This window comes from Trichosurus vulpecula, chromosome 8 (assembly GCF_011100635.1).
Source record: "Trichosurus vulpecula isolate mTriVul1 chromosome 8, mTriVul1.pri, whole genome shotgun sequence".
Lineage (NCBI taxonomy): Eukaryota > Metazoa > Chordata > Mammalia > Diprotodontia > Phalangeridae > Trichosurus > Trichosurus vulpecula.
Genome location: NC_050580.1, coordinates 16,604,826 through 16,618,666, shown reverse-complemented (window position 1 = coordinate 16,618,666; position 13,841 = coordinate 16,604,826). Strand labels below are relative to the sequence as shown.

At 39.8% G+C, this 13,841-nt stretch overlaps 1 protein-coding gene across 1 annotated transcript in view; it reads left to right on the top strand.

The window, feature by feature from the left end:
* PCDH15 (protocadherin related 15) overlaps window positions 1-13,841 on the top strand; it is a 1,035,697-nt gene that overhangs the window by 525,063 nt on the left and 496,793 nt on the right. The gene's annotated exons all lie outside the window — the stretch shown is intronic.

Genomic DNA, 13,841 nt, shown 5'->3' with positions numbered 1-13,841 from the left:
TGAATGCTAGGAGCCCATTTTGTTTGTCAACACAAATATTTGGGAAATTCTTATCATTTCTGAATATTTCTAGACCATTTCTGACATTTATGCCTGTATCAAAAATTCTCTAGCTTCAAAATTGTATTTGAGATCAAGTTCAGAGCGGTACTGTTGTAGCTGTGTAGAGCAGGGACTATGGATAAAGGGAAACAAAAAATGGAGGTGAGGTAACGGTATAAAAGGGAGATAGAATTTTTTTTTTAAATAAGTGCCTTTCCTTCACATGACCTATTTTAGTGTTATTAGAATATTTACTTCATTTCCAAACTGATAGACCTCAATTTCAAGAGTATCCTTTGATTGCCATAACAAAATAAACTGTTTATTTCTAACAATGGAGACATAAAAGATAAAATGATAAAATAGTACCTACAGGCCTCATATATAGTGCATTAATCAGTTTAAAAACTAAAAGATCCTTGGCCTTCTTGGGGATTAGGTCTAGATAACCCTTCTAAAAGCTGTTAAAGGACACAATTAAATTAACTCAGATTTCAACAAAGCTCATACTGTTTTATTACGCACTTCAGCTGTCCTTTTCTCTGTATCCTAGGATAGAATGTTGGTAAATTTCTCTCTCTCTCTCTCTCTCTCTCTCTCTCTCTCTCTCTCTCTCTGTGTGTCTTTGTCTCTCTGTCTGTCTCCCTCTCTCTCTCCGTCTTTCTGTCTCACTCTCCTCTCTCTCTCTCTGTCTGTCTCTGTATCTCTCTCTGTCCGTCTCTGTCTCTCTGTCTCTCTCTCGTATCTGCCTGTCTTTATCTGTCTATCTCTCTCTGTGCGTCTCTCTCTCTGTGTCTCTGTCTCTGTTTCTCTCTCTCTCTCTCTCTGTCTCTCTCTGTCTCACTCTTTCTCTGTGTCTCTCTGTCTCTCTCTGCTCCCTCCCTTCCTTTTTCCTTCCCTTCCTCCCTTTATCTCTGAGCATCACAAGCATTCAAGTGTTAAGTAACATGTCAGATCTGTGCACTTTCCTGGCAGAGTTTATAACTCTTGATTTCACTGCAAGGAACATATCTCCCAAGAGGAGCCACAAAACATGTTAACCCTTTGCTATGTCTACAGGATTGTATGAGAGCCTTCCTCATCCTGTCAAAGGCATACCTGACAGAGGTCAGATTATGTTGCTTTTTTTGAAATGTTCTTCCATCAAAGCCAAGACTAAAGGGAGGTAACTGGGACTTTTCCCCAGGTAACGATATTTGGAAGACACAGGAAATACGTGTACTCCTTAAGCAAATAGAAACACCACAGATTAACACCTAATTTGGGTTTGGTTTTGTTTTCCTAATTGAAAACACAAACCCCTTTATCCAGTGTTTAGCTGAGCAGATGAATAAGGTAAAAGACAGCAGCTAGATGGCTCACTGGATAAAGTGCCCACCTGGAGTCAGGAAGAACTGATTTCAAATTTTGCCTCAGATATGTCCTAGCTGTGTGACCTTGGGCCAGTCACTTAACCTGGTCTGCCTCAGTTTCCTCCTCTGTAAAATAAGATGGAGAAGGAAATGGCAAGCCACTCCAGAATCTTTGTCAAGCAACTCCAAATAGGATCACAAAGAGTAGAACATGAATGAAAAAAATGACTCAAAAACAATAAATAAGCCCATTTTCTACTAGGCTAATATTTATTCTTTACCTGGTATGCAATTCAACTGGGTTGTGATGTTGGGGACAACAATTTAATTTTTTGAAGATCAGTTTCTCAATTAAACAATGAGATTGGTGTTATTAAAGTGTTGAACTCCTGTTCAGGAGTTTAACTAGTAACAAATTCTCAAATTGTATATAGTGATTTGGATATTGCTTAGCTAGGTATGGAAGATGTTTATCTTAATCAATTTATGATTATTGTCTACCACTGAATACTTACGCAGTTTAAATGCAGTCTGTGCTCACTATTAATATCACCAATTAGAATTTAAAAATGTCAAATTAAAATTGTTTGTTTTTTTTTTCTATTATGGACCATTCATGTTTTCAGAATAATTAAAAAAAATAGAAAACTGAGTGAAGAAAAAAGACATTTCTCCCTCAAAAAATCAAAGAAAAGTTGGTATTGATTTGTACTACAGCAATTTTTTTATAATAGTTGGCCTTTGGGGTGCTGAATTCTTGGCATTGTACTTTCTGGATGCCAGGTTTGGCTTGAGGATTTTTATGTTTTGAGAATTTTTATTTCTAAGTCTGTATTTTCCAAAAGAAGGGTAACCTGAGCTGTTATCACCAAAGTTCTTTATTCATTGTCCATATTGTTTATAATTTCTAGGAAACAGAGCTTCCTTTTCAATGTGTTATTCTAAATTGGGTTTAAAGTCAGTTGTTGTATGAAGTGGGGTACAGGCTGATTTTACAGAATTTGAGCAGTTTTACCTCAGTGAAATGAAGGTCCAAACCAAGTTTTCCGTATTAGAGAACAGGGGGATTTGAGGGAACTTTGCTATGAATCTCTTGGTCACAAACAAGGATGCTATTTTTTTTTTTCCTGAGCTATACTAATGAATCCATTCCAAAGAAATACTCAGCCAACAGCCTCTTTCTGTTTGCCCTAAGGGGTAAAATTCTTTTATACTAGGATATATTCTTGCTTAGACATTTCTTTGTGACATGTACTAAATTATTCACATATGAGATATTCAATCATGAAAATGGTGCAGAAAACATTTACTTTACCTTATTGTCTTCTCTGCACCTATAGCTTTCCTTTCTGGAGGTGATTATGAACCCTATAGATAGAAGATGAGATGCCTTGTAGTTTTGAATGTATGGTAGAGATCTATAGTAGATTCACAATTAAATTACTAACATAAAAAGGAGCAATTAGTTTAAAGAATGATCTCTCCATTATGTAACCACCATTCTACTTCAGACCTTTATCTCCTCTTAGATGGATACTTGCGGCAGCCTCCTCATTGGCTTTCTTTACTCCAGCCTCTCTTCCATTACCCCCTTTAAAAAATCCCAATCGGTATGCCTAAAACACAGGTTTGAGCACACCATTTCCCAGCTCAAATGATTCCTATGGCTTCCTGCTTCCTTTACAAACTTCTCTCCTTGTCATTGAAAACCCGTCCCAGTATGGCTCTACACTGATTTCATGTTACTCTCCCTCAAACTCTGTATTTCATTCAGCCTGGCTTATTTTCCTCTTCCTGCTATACAACAATTTATCACCATATATCTCCACTGCTATGCCTTTGAATAGATGGTCCCCTCTGCATGGGATATGGTCCCTTTCACTTCTTCTATTCTCATCTCTAGTTCTTTCAGGGTTTACGTCATGTCCTACTTCCTACACTGTATGACCTTTCCTCATTTCCATCCTACCCAGTCATTACTGTTCCTTCAATTAGTTGGTGTTTGACAATCATCTGCATGGAGATGATACTTGTATGCATGGACCCAGATGTAAACTCCAAGGGAGAAAATGTAGAGGGCCCACAATTGAACCTTTAAGAGTAACCATCATTGGGAGAAATGTTGAAACGATGGAGGCTGAGAAGAAATAGTCAGGCATATAGGAGACACAGGAGAGAAATGTCACAGAAGCTAAGGGGGCATCCAGGACAAGAGAATAGTCAATGATGTGAAAGCGCTCAGGCATCAGGGAGGATTTAGCAAAATAGATAAGTGACAAAGAATGTATTGAGTAATTACTATGTGCCCAGCAATGTGCTAAATCCTGAGGATCCAAATATGGGGTTCAGACATAGAATATTTGTTCAAGGTTCATCTCAGCATCTAGGAGAATACTAGCTTGAGACTCTGGTCTATAAGTTTGGAGGTGGCAAAAACAAAATTTCTTGCTTCCTGCTTTGAGAAAAGACATATGCACACCTAAGTTCTCTCCAGAGAGAGATCCCTGGAGAGAAAGGAAAGAATTTGGGGAGCACCAGACATATAAAGGAGACAGCATCTCTACATACCCCTGACTTCTCAACTGATTTCTTTAAAGACTTCAGAAAATATGCCCTGGGGTGAGATCAGAGACATTCCTTCTCTGATGAGCAGAGATATCTCTCTGCAGTGGATAAACCCATTCAATTTGGGTGTTGTTTTGGTTCATTCAGATTTGTATGACTCCTCTGGTATCTGTTTGTATTTGTTTGGATTAATGGTTTTACTCACAGTTCACTATTCATGATGATCCTTTGTGTAACTAGCATTTGGTGAGAAGAGGTCAAACCTTTGGATATAAGCTTAGAGTGCCTATTCCTTTTTAAGGAATAGTTACCAGGAAAGAAGTTTCAAACTAAGGTGGGGGAGTGAATTCTTCTAGTCTAGCAATATTTGGTAGAGAAGGGGATGGAGCGAGTAGGAACAGATTGACATAATTCTAGTTCATTATGCCTCCTTAGAAGAGCGCTATTGTTAGGTCTCAATATCTGGCTTCTCTCTAGGCAGAAATCAAAGTTTCCCTTGGAGAGTTGTCAAATGGATTATAGAGATTCCTATTTGTGCCTTTCTATGATACATATTTGTGCAAATCCATATGGGCAACACATACATTCATGTACGCATACACACATGTGCACACATTAGACAAATGCGAAAGCAAGAACAGTCCCTGCCCTTAAGGAGTTTACATCTTCATAGGGAAATAGAAACACATTAGAGCTTGTTTTCTAGGGAAGAGGGATTTGTTCTGAAAGTTACAGGGATGTTGATTTGAATTGTTGTGAAGTAGATGAACACAACCCTTCCAGGAAGGATGACAGATTTAATCTGACCATGGTTCCTCATGAGAGCTCTGAGAAAAGTTTGTTAGATTAAGCCCTGGACAGTGATGATTCAGAAAATCTGTGTACTGAAAAACCCAATTCCAAAGAGTTGAGAAGGGAAAGGGGTAGAAGTGAGTGGAAGCAGGGAGGTATTTGGAAATGAAAGTCAGAGGAGATATAAAATGATAGCTTAAGGGGACAATGGAAGGCTTTGTAAACATAGATAAGCTGTGAGAATTTTTAGAGAGAGCAGAGAAGAAGCTATTGACTGGGGAAAGTCAGAAGATGAGAGACAACGAAAGGAATAATGTATGCGGCCAGTCAGAGGAGAACACAGGGGATGAGATGGAGAGCACAAATAGAAGGAATAATCATGGCAAGGACAAGGCCATTCCTCCTTACCTTATAGACTGGGAATGGAACGATGGATGGGGATCATTAGAGGGATGTTGAGGTGTGGGATGGAGAGGTGTGGAAACTCAAGGGAAATAACCTCAACTCTCTCAGTGAAATAGAAGATGAGGACTTTTGTGCGGGACAAGGGGCAAGAGTGGCAGAAGAAGTACTGTGGGAAGTGTGAGAATCAGCCAGGGAAGAAAAAAGCTTGCTCTGCAGCAGTGGAGACCCATTTAAGATTAGATAATCTGAATTTGTAGTGGACCAAATCATGACATTAATTTCTCGAGCAATGATCAGAACCTCAGAAGTAGTAGAAGAGAAAGAAGACGGTGGGAGGTTTGGGGGAACTAGAGGTAGTAGGAGTGGTAGTAGTAGTAGTAGGAGTAGGAGTAGTAGGAGTAGTAGTAGTAGTAGTAGTAGTAGCGGCAGTAGTAGTAGTAGGAGTAGTAGTAGTAGTAGTAGTAGTAGTAGTGGCAGTAGTAGTAGTAGGAGTAGTAGTAGCGGCAGTAGTAGTAATAGTAGTAGTAGTGGCAGTAGTAGTAGTAGTGGTAGTAGTAGTAGGAGTAGTAGGAGTAGTAGTAGTAGTAGTAGTAGTAGTAGTAGTAGTAGTGGCAGTAGTAGTAACAATAATGATAACAACAAACTCATCAACAGAACCCATATAGAACTTCACAGTTTACTCAGCCCTTAGCATGCAGACCTTATGAGACTGATACTATTTTATGCCTATTCTACAGATGAGAAACTGATGCCGAGAATTTGTCAGGACAAAGAAAGGTTTAGGTAGAATGAAGCAAAGGAGGATATGAAAGACAGAAGCTTTTGAACAGAGGGGAGAGCTTCAAGGTTTGGGAGCATGGCTACAGTGCCCTTCAAGGTAGGGGACTTCTTCAAGCCCCAGTGAATGCAGCTGCTCTCTAATTGCTTCTGTATGGCATCAGTATAAAGTGGGAGCCTAATTCCTACAGATCTGGGTGGTTGCCATGATGTGCTTGGGTAGCCTCTGTCTCTACACATCCCCTACCTTTCATCAATTTATAAAGAATATAGAGTGTACCTGCATAAAGTGGGTTTGGAACTTCTATGAGGAGAGGAGATTTGAATCCTGATAACCAATCTTTGGATACGTACATGTGTCACTAAAATGTCCTTTGGCCTTGGATGCATTTTTTCCTTAGAAGCTTTTTCATCTGCCTTTCTTTAGTGTTCTAAGGAGTACATTAAATTCACGTGTATTTTTCATCCTGTTGGTAATACTGAGTGCCATCCCCTGCAATATAATGTGCAATCCATCAATGTTCCCTAGTGATTGAATGCACTTCTGCAAATGTTTATTAGTCATTGGTTGCAACTGATAAGAGGTGAGAGGGTCAGTGCAAATCTGCCCTTGAATTTAGCACACTTGCTAAAAATATTGTACCATGGGACCCATTCTGCCTGGATGAAAACTAACAGTAATGTACTATAAAGTATATACTCATGAGAAATGGGCATAGACCACAGAGTTGGAAGAGGCCTTAGAGACCACGAAGACCACTTCATACCTGAAAAAGAATCTTGTCTGTAATAAACCTGACCAGTGGTCAGGCATCTAGGAGATTCTAGGGAATGGAGATCCCACTCCCATCTGAAGCAGTTGATTTGACTATGTAATAACACAAATTGGTAGGAGGGATTTCCTTAAATCATGGTCCATTTTAAATAGCCTTTTGTTCCTAGATATGCCTCCTCCAGCCATGTAGAACAAGAGGAATCCCCCCTCTTCTATGAGGCAGCCCTTCATGTACTCAAAGGCCATTCTCAGCCAAATTAATTTCTTCTCGAATTTAAATATTCTCAAGTACTTCAACCTATGTTGTTGCAAAGCATGAACTCAAGGCCCCTGTATCACCCTGGCTGTCCTCTTCTGGATCCTCACCAGTTAATCCACATCCTAAAATAAAATAGAGATCCTTTCCTATAGCTTCCCCCCTCCCTGCTCCATTTGTAGAACCCCAGACTTGAAAGAGTCTTGATTCACTGAGTCGTTTGGTTCATCAAAGTGCGATGGATCCTCATTCCTCCTGGAGCCTTTGGGATCTGTGTATTTAAAGCAAAAGTCACACTTATATGTGAGAACGTGACAGTAGCAATGGAGAGGGAAGTCTATGTCTCCTAGGACTTAGTTTGTGACATAAGAATGTGGGGCAGGATCCTGATCTCTTGAGGAAGACCTCTTTCTTTTGTACCAGAGTCCTCACTCAAGGATTTGTATGAATTACTTTTGTTCAGAAATTACAAGCAAGAAAATTAAACCATTTGTATAACACGTATGTGCCAGGAGGCATTATTTATGAGAGTATAGCTATGGGAAAAACCTCAGTAGACATGCATAAAATAGGAACACGGATTCCTTCTCAGTGGCTAGAGGTAACAACTTTACAACAATGTATGCAAAATCCATCCATCAATCTGTCTGTCTGTCCCTCCATCCATTCATTCATCCATCTGTCCATCCACCCATGTATTAATCCAGTTACCAAGTCCCGTCCATCTTTCCAGTATGGCAATATCCCCTTGTTCCCCCTATTCTTTGCTCATTAAATATTGAATGCATGAAGCAATCTTATTTTTTTTCAGATTTTTTAAAATTTATTTAACATATTTAGTTTTCAGCATTGATTTTCACAAGAGTTTGAATTCAAATTTTCTCCCCATTTCTACCCTCCCACCCACTCCAAGATGCTGTATATTCTGGTTGCCCTGTTCCCCAGTCAGCGCTCCCCTCTGTCACCCCACTCCCCTCCCATCCCCTTTTCCCTTCCTTTCTTGTACGGCAAGATAAATTTCTACACCCCATTGTCTGTGTATCTTATTTTCTAGTTGCATGCAAAAACATTTTAGTTTGTTTTTGAACATCTGTTTTTAAAATTTTGAGTTCCAAATTCTCTCCCCTCTTCCCTTCCCACCCACCCTCCCTAAGAAGTCAAGCAATTCAACAGAGGCCACATGTGTATCATTATGTATAACCCTTCCACAATACTCATGTTGTGAAAGACTAACTATATTTTGCTCCTTCCCAACCCATCACGCTTTATTGAATTTTCTCCCTTGACCCTGTCCCCTTTTGAAAATGTTTGTTTTTGACTACCTCCACCCCCATCAGCCCTCCCCTCCATCATCCCCCCCCATTTATTTTTATCTTCTTCCCTCTTCTTTCCTGTGGGGTAAGGTTCCCCATTGGGTATGTATGGTATTCCCTCCTTAGGCCAAATCTGATGAGAGCAATGTTCACTCATTCCCCCCTCATCCTCCCTCTCCCCTCCTCCCACAGAACTGCTTGCTCTTGCCTCCTTTATGTGAGATAATCCACCCCATTCTATCTCTCCTTATCTCCCTCTCTCAGTATGTTCCTCTCTCATCCCTTAATTTGATTTTATTTCTTTTAGATATCTTCCCTTCATCTTCAACTCACCCTGTGTCCTCTCTCTCTCTCTCTCTCTCTCTCTCTCTCTCTCTCTCTCTCTCTCTCTCTCTCTTTATATATATATATATATATATATATATATATATATATATATATATATATATATATATATATATATATATATATACACACACACATAGATATATATATATATACACATTCACCCATATATATACATAAACATATATGTATGCATATTCCCTTCAGCTACCCTAATACTGAGGTCTCATTAATCATACTCGTCATCTTTCCATGTAGGAATGTCAACAAAACAGTTCACCTTTAGTAAGGTGCTTGCAATTTCTTTTTCTTGTTCTTTTTCTTGATTACCTTTTCATGTTTCTCTTGATTCTTGTGTTTGAAAGTCAAATTTTCTATTCAGTTCTGGTCTTTTCACTGAGAAAGCTTGAAAGTCCTCTATTTTATTGAAAATCCATATTTTGCCTTGGAGCATGATACTCAGTTTTGCTGGGTAGGTGATTCTTGGTTTTAATCCTAGCTCCATTGACCTCCGGAATATGGCATTCCAAGCCCTTCAATCTCTTAATGTAGAGGCTGCCAGATCTTGGATTATTCTGATTGTGTTTCCACAATATTCAAATTGTTTCTTTCTGGCTGCTTGCAGTATTTTCTCCTTGATCTGGGAGCTCTGGAATTTGGCGACAATATTCCTAGGAGATTTCTTTTTGGGATCTATTTGAGGAGGCGATCGATGGATTCTTTCAATTTCTATTTTGCCCTGTGGCCCTAGAATATCAGGGCAGTTCTCCTTGATAATTTCTTGAAAAATGATATCTAGGCTCTTTTTTTGATCATGGCTTTCAGGTAGTCCAATAATTTTTAAATTATCTCTCCTGGATCTATTTTCCAGGTCAGTGGTTTTTCCAATGAGATATTTCACATTGTCTTCCATTTTTTCATTCCTTTGGTTCTGTTTTATAATATCTTGATTTCTCATAAAGTCACTAGCTTCCACTTGCTCCAATCTCATTTTTAAGGTAGTATTTTCTTCAGTGGTCTTTTGGACCTCCTTTTCCATTTGGCTAGTTCTGCCTTTCAAGGCATTCTTCTCCTCACTGACTTTTTGGAGTTCTTTTGCCATTTGGGTTAGTCTGTTTTTTAAGGTGTTGTTTTCTTCAGTGTATTTTTCAGTATTTTTTTTGGTTCTCCTTTAACAAGTCATTGACTTATTTTTCTTGGTTTTCTCGCATCCTTCTCATTTCTCTTCCCAATTTTTCCTCTACTTCCCTAACTTGCTTTTCCAAATCCTTTTTGAGCTCTTCCATGGCCTGGGACCAGTTCATGTTTTTCTTGGAGGTTTCTGTTGTAGGCTCTTTGATTTTATTAATTTCTTCTCTCTGTATGTTTTGGTCTTCTTTGTCAGCAAAGAAAGAATGCAAAGTCTGAGACTGAATCTCAGTGCGTTTTTGCTGCCTGGCCATATTCCCAGCCAACTAACTTGACCTTTGAGTTTTTCAGCGGGGTATGACTGCTTGTAGACTACAGAGTTCTATGTTCCACGTTTGGGGGGGAGGTGTCAGCTCTACCACTCCAGCACTGCTCCTTCCCCAAGAACCCCCAACCTGAACTGGGCTTAGATCTTCAGCAGGCTGTGCACCCCTGCTCTGATCCGCCACTTAATTCCTCCTACCAGGTGGGCCTGGAGCCGGAAGCAGCAACAGCCGTGGCTGCCCCACCTCTGCTGCCCCCGGGGCTGGAAGCCGAACCACGAACTCCTTCCACTCCGGCAGCTTTTCCCACTAACCTTCTCAGAAGTCTTTGGCATTTGTGGGTTGAGAAGTCTGGTAACTGCCGCAGCTCACTGATTCAGGGCTCTAGGGCATGCTCTGCCCGGTTGCTGGTCTTGTTGGTCCAAGCCGCTCAGGCTGGGCTCTGCTCCACTCCATTCCCAGCTCCCAGCTCCCAGCTCCCAGCTCCGTGTGGGATAGACCTCACCCAGAGACCATCCAGGCTGTCCTGGGCTGGAGCCCTGCTTTCCTCTGCTGTTTTGTGGGTTCTGCCATTCTAGAATTGGTTCAGAGCCATTTTTTATAAGTTTTTGGAGGGACTCAGTATGGAGCTCACGCTATTCCCTGCTTACTAGCCGCCATCTTGGCTCTACCCCCCATGAAGCAATCTTATAAACACAAATGTGACACATTTTTCGGTCATACTCTACTAGAAAACTAAGCTTTTCAAATAAACAAGAAGCTTTATAGCTATGTAATAATAGAAAAAGTGTAAAAATAATAAAAAAACTAATTTAAAAAATTATAAATATTTTCATGCACTTTAAGACCATATGCAAAGAGTCTTGCCCATGGCAGGCACTTAATGTTGATATAAGTGAGGCAAATAATCATCTCATACTTTATAAAAATCCTTTTTTTTTAATATATAGGAATCTCAATTGTAGGAGCCATATTCATATTTTGGCGGCACAAACATTTCACAAAGGTTTTAGAATTTATCCAAAATAGATTTGGGCTGTCTGTCTGTCTTTCTGCCTCTCTCTCCATATCTATCTATCTATACACACATACACACACACATATTACAATATAGAAATTTCCTTGACATTATCGATAGAGCAAGGAGGAACCATGATAAGTAGATTACATACCATATAATCTGTTGCTGCCCAAATAATTTTGTAGATTCAAGTCCCTCTGTGTGTGCTGAGAGTGGCCCAAGGACACATACAGACACATAATGCTGTACCTGAGGAGCTTATTATGTTCAATGGAAAGACTGGGCATGTTTGTAGGCAGAATGCAGTAAGCCAAAGATGGTTTCATTTCTATCTTTTTTATTTTATCCCTACCTCTGAACACATAGTAGTTGTTCTTTAAATAATTGTTGATTGGAACCAAATACCAGTGTCAGAGAAGATCAATTTTTGTTATACCCATTTCACAGATAAGGAAATAGAGGCTGAGAGAGGTTCAAAGACTTGGCCAGTGTCTTATGAAAAGTCAATGTCTGAAACACAATTAAATTCAGTTCTTTCAGACTCCTGTGCCACCAAGCTTATTATGTCCTATGACTGCCTCTGTCTCCTACCAGGTTTCTCTTGAATTTTGGCTCACCATTTCCACAATTATTGTCCTAGAATACAGCCAAAAAGGAAAGAGTGCTGAGCATTTCTTATTTATTTGTAATATGTTAACAAGTACTACTAATCCTACAGAAACTGAGTGTTCAGTGGGGATCTCTATCGATCCATATAAGATCAAAATAAGCTGATTAGATCTGGCACTAATCATGTGTCTCTTACAAGTTAATACATTAGAAATACACAGCTAATAAACTTCCTGAAAAAAGCCACTCAAAGAGAGGCAGCAAATTCTTGTCCTCCTTCAAGAGGAGTCTAAGTTCCACTCCTGAAATATTTGATTACAAATTGGCTTCACTCCACAAGGCCAGAAAACCCTCTAGCCTGGTTACCTGGGAAACATGTTAATTTATGGCTGTTCTCTGCCTTTGGACATTGTGGACATGCAAGAAGACAGAATCTGTCTTAGTCAAATGCCGTTAATGACTTCAGCAAGAAAGAATTTCTTGGTGGCACAAAAGCAATTTCTGATTTGTGGCGTCATGCCAGTTTAGTTCTCAATGAAGAGAAGTCCAAACTGACCTTCCCGTGAGTGTCCAGAAAAATGTGGGTGTCTTGGCCATTAGGGTGGCAGGAAGGCTGTCACCTGGCTTGAGTTGCCTGAAATTCAGGCATCTTGGCTCATTTTATAAACTGATTTGATTTTTTATTTCTCTAAGATGCAAGATATGGATATTATAGACTTATCCTTTGATTTCAATTTGTATCACTAACACTACCAGTAGTGTTGGTCAGCACCTTTGTTGTAACTTACAATCTTAGAGAATTGCTGAGGGTGCAAAGAGGTTGTGACTTGACCAAGATCACACAGTCTGCATCCTCTCGCAAGGAAAGATAGAAATGGAGAGAGAAAGAGAGAGAGAGGAAGACACACACACACACACACACACACACACACACACAGAGACACAGAGAGACACAGAGACAGAGAGATAGAGACAGAGACAGACAGAGACAGAGACAGAGAGAGAGAGAGACAGAAATAGAGAGAGGCAGAGAAACAGAGAGAGACAGAGAGACAGAGACGGAAAGAATTATATAAAGTATTTTAAGGACTTCCTAACTGACACACTGAGACCAGCTTTCTAGCCAATATATACCACACTGACTCTAAATAGGATATATCATCCCTTACAATCCTCCTTTGCTGTATCATTTTGGCATGAATGTGTGTGTGCGTGCGTGCGTGAGTGTGTGTGTGTGTGTGTGTGTGTGTGTGTAGTGGGGTGATGTTAAACATCTGATCTCATTTGGGAATGAAAATTCTTACTGTTGATGACAATTAATATGTCTTTTGTACTATGTTGTCCTTCCTGGGAACACTGAGAATTTCAAGGACTTACCCAGGATCACACTGCTAAAAGATGGCAGAGATAGGACTTGATCCCAGGTTGTCCTGACAAGGACAGATCTTTTATCTACTATTCCATAATACTTTGTTGTCTCTCATAGTAAGCTCTGAAGACTTTAAGTAGCATTCTAATTGGATATTCAACCAGTGAAGAATCAGAGAACCTGGGTCCAAATCCTGTCTCTGAAACCTACTTAATTCTTCCTTCTCTTTAGACAATCCACTTAAGCTCCCTATGCCTTGGTTTCCTCCTGCACACGATGAGGTGATTGGAATCAGTGGCATCTCACATCCCTTCCAAATCTAGACTTATGATCCTATGGTGATACATGATATATGATAGATGGATAGGAGAAAGAGCTATGTAAGAGATAAAGAGATAGAGAAAGATTGCAATACAGAGGACATAACCAGATATAGTTAGATGGAGGATGGATAGATAGTAGCTCATTCTTTATCCGTACTGAGGTATGGTTGGAATGGAGAGGAGCTAGGTGAGATTTCAGCATTGGCTCATGGCTCTCCACCTGGCATAGACCTCATGAGCCGTTTACTCTAGCCCCCTCGTTTTATATATGAGGAAACTGAGTCTCAAGGATCTTAACTGACCCTAAAGTTCACATAGATAATAAATATTGGAAGGAGGGTTTGAACCCAGGTCATCCGACTCCAGGGCCGGGATGATTCTCACTTTACCATGCAGCAATATTCTATTAGAGTTCAATGAGGCTTATCTGCCCTCTTAATGCTTTA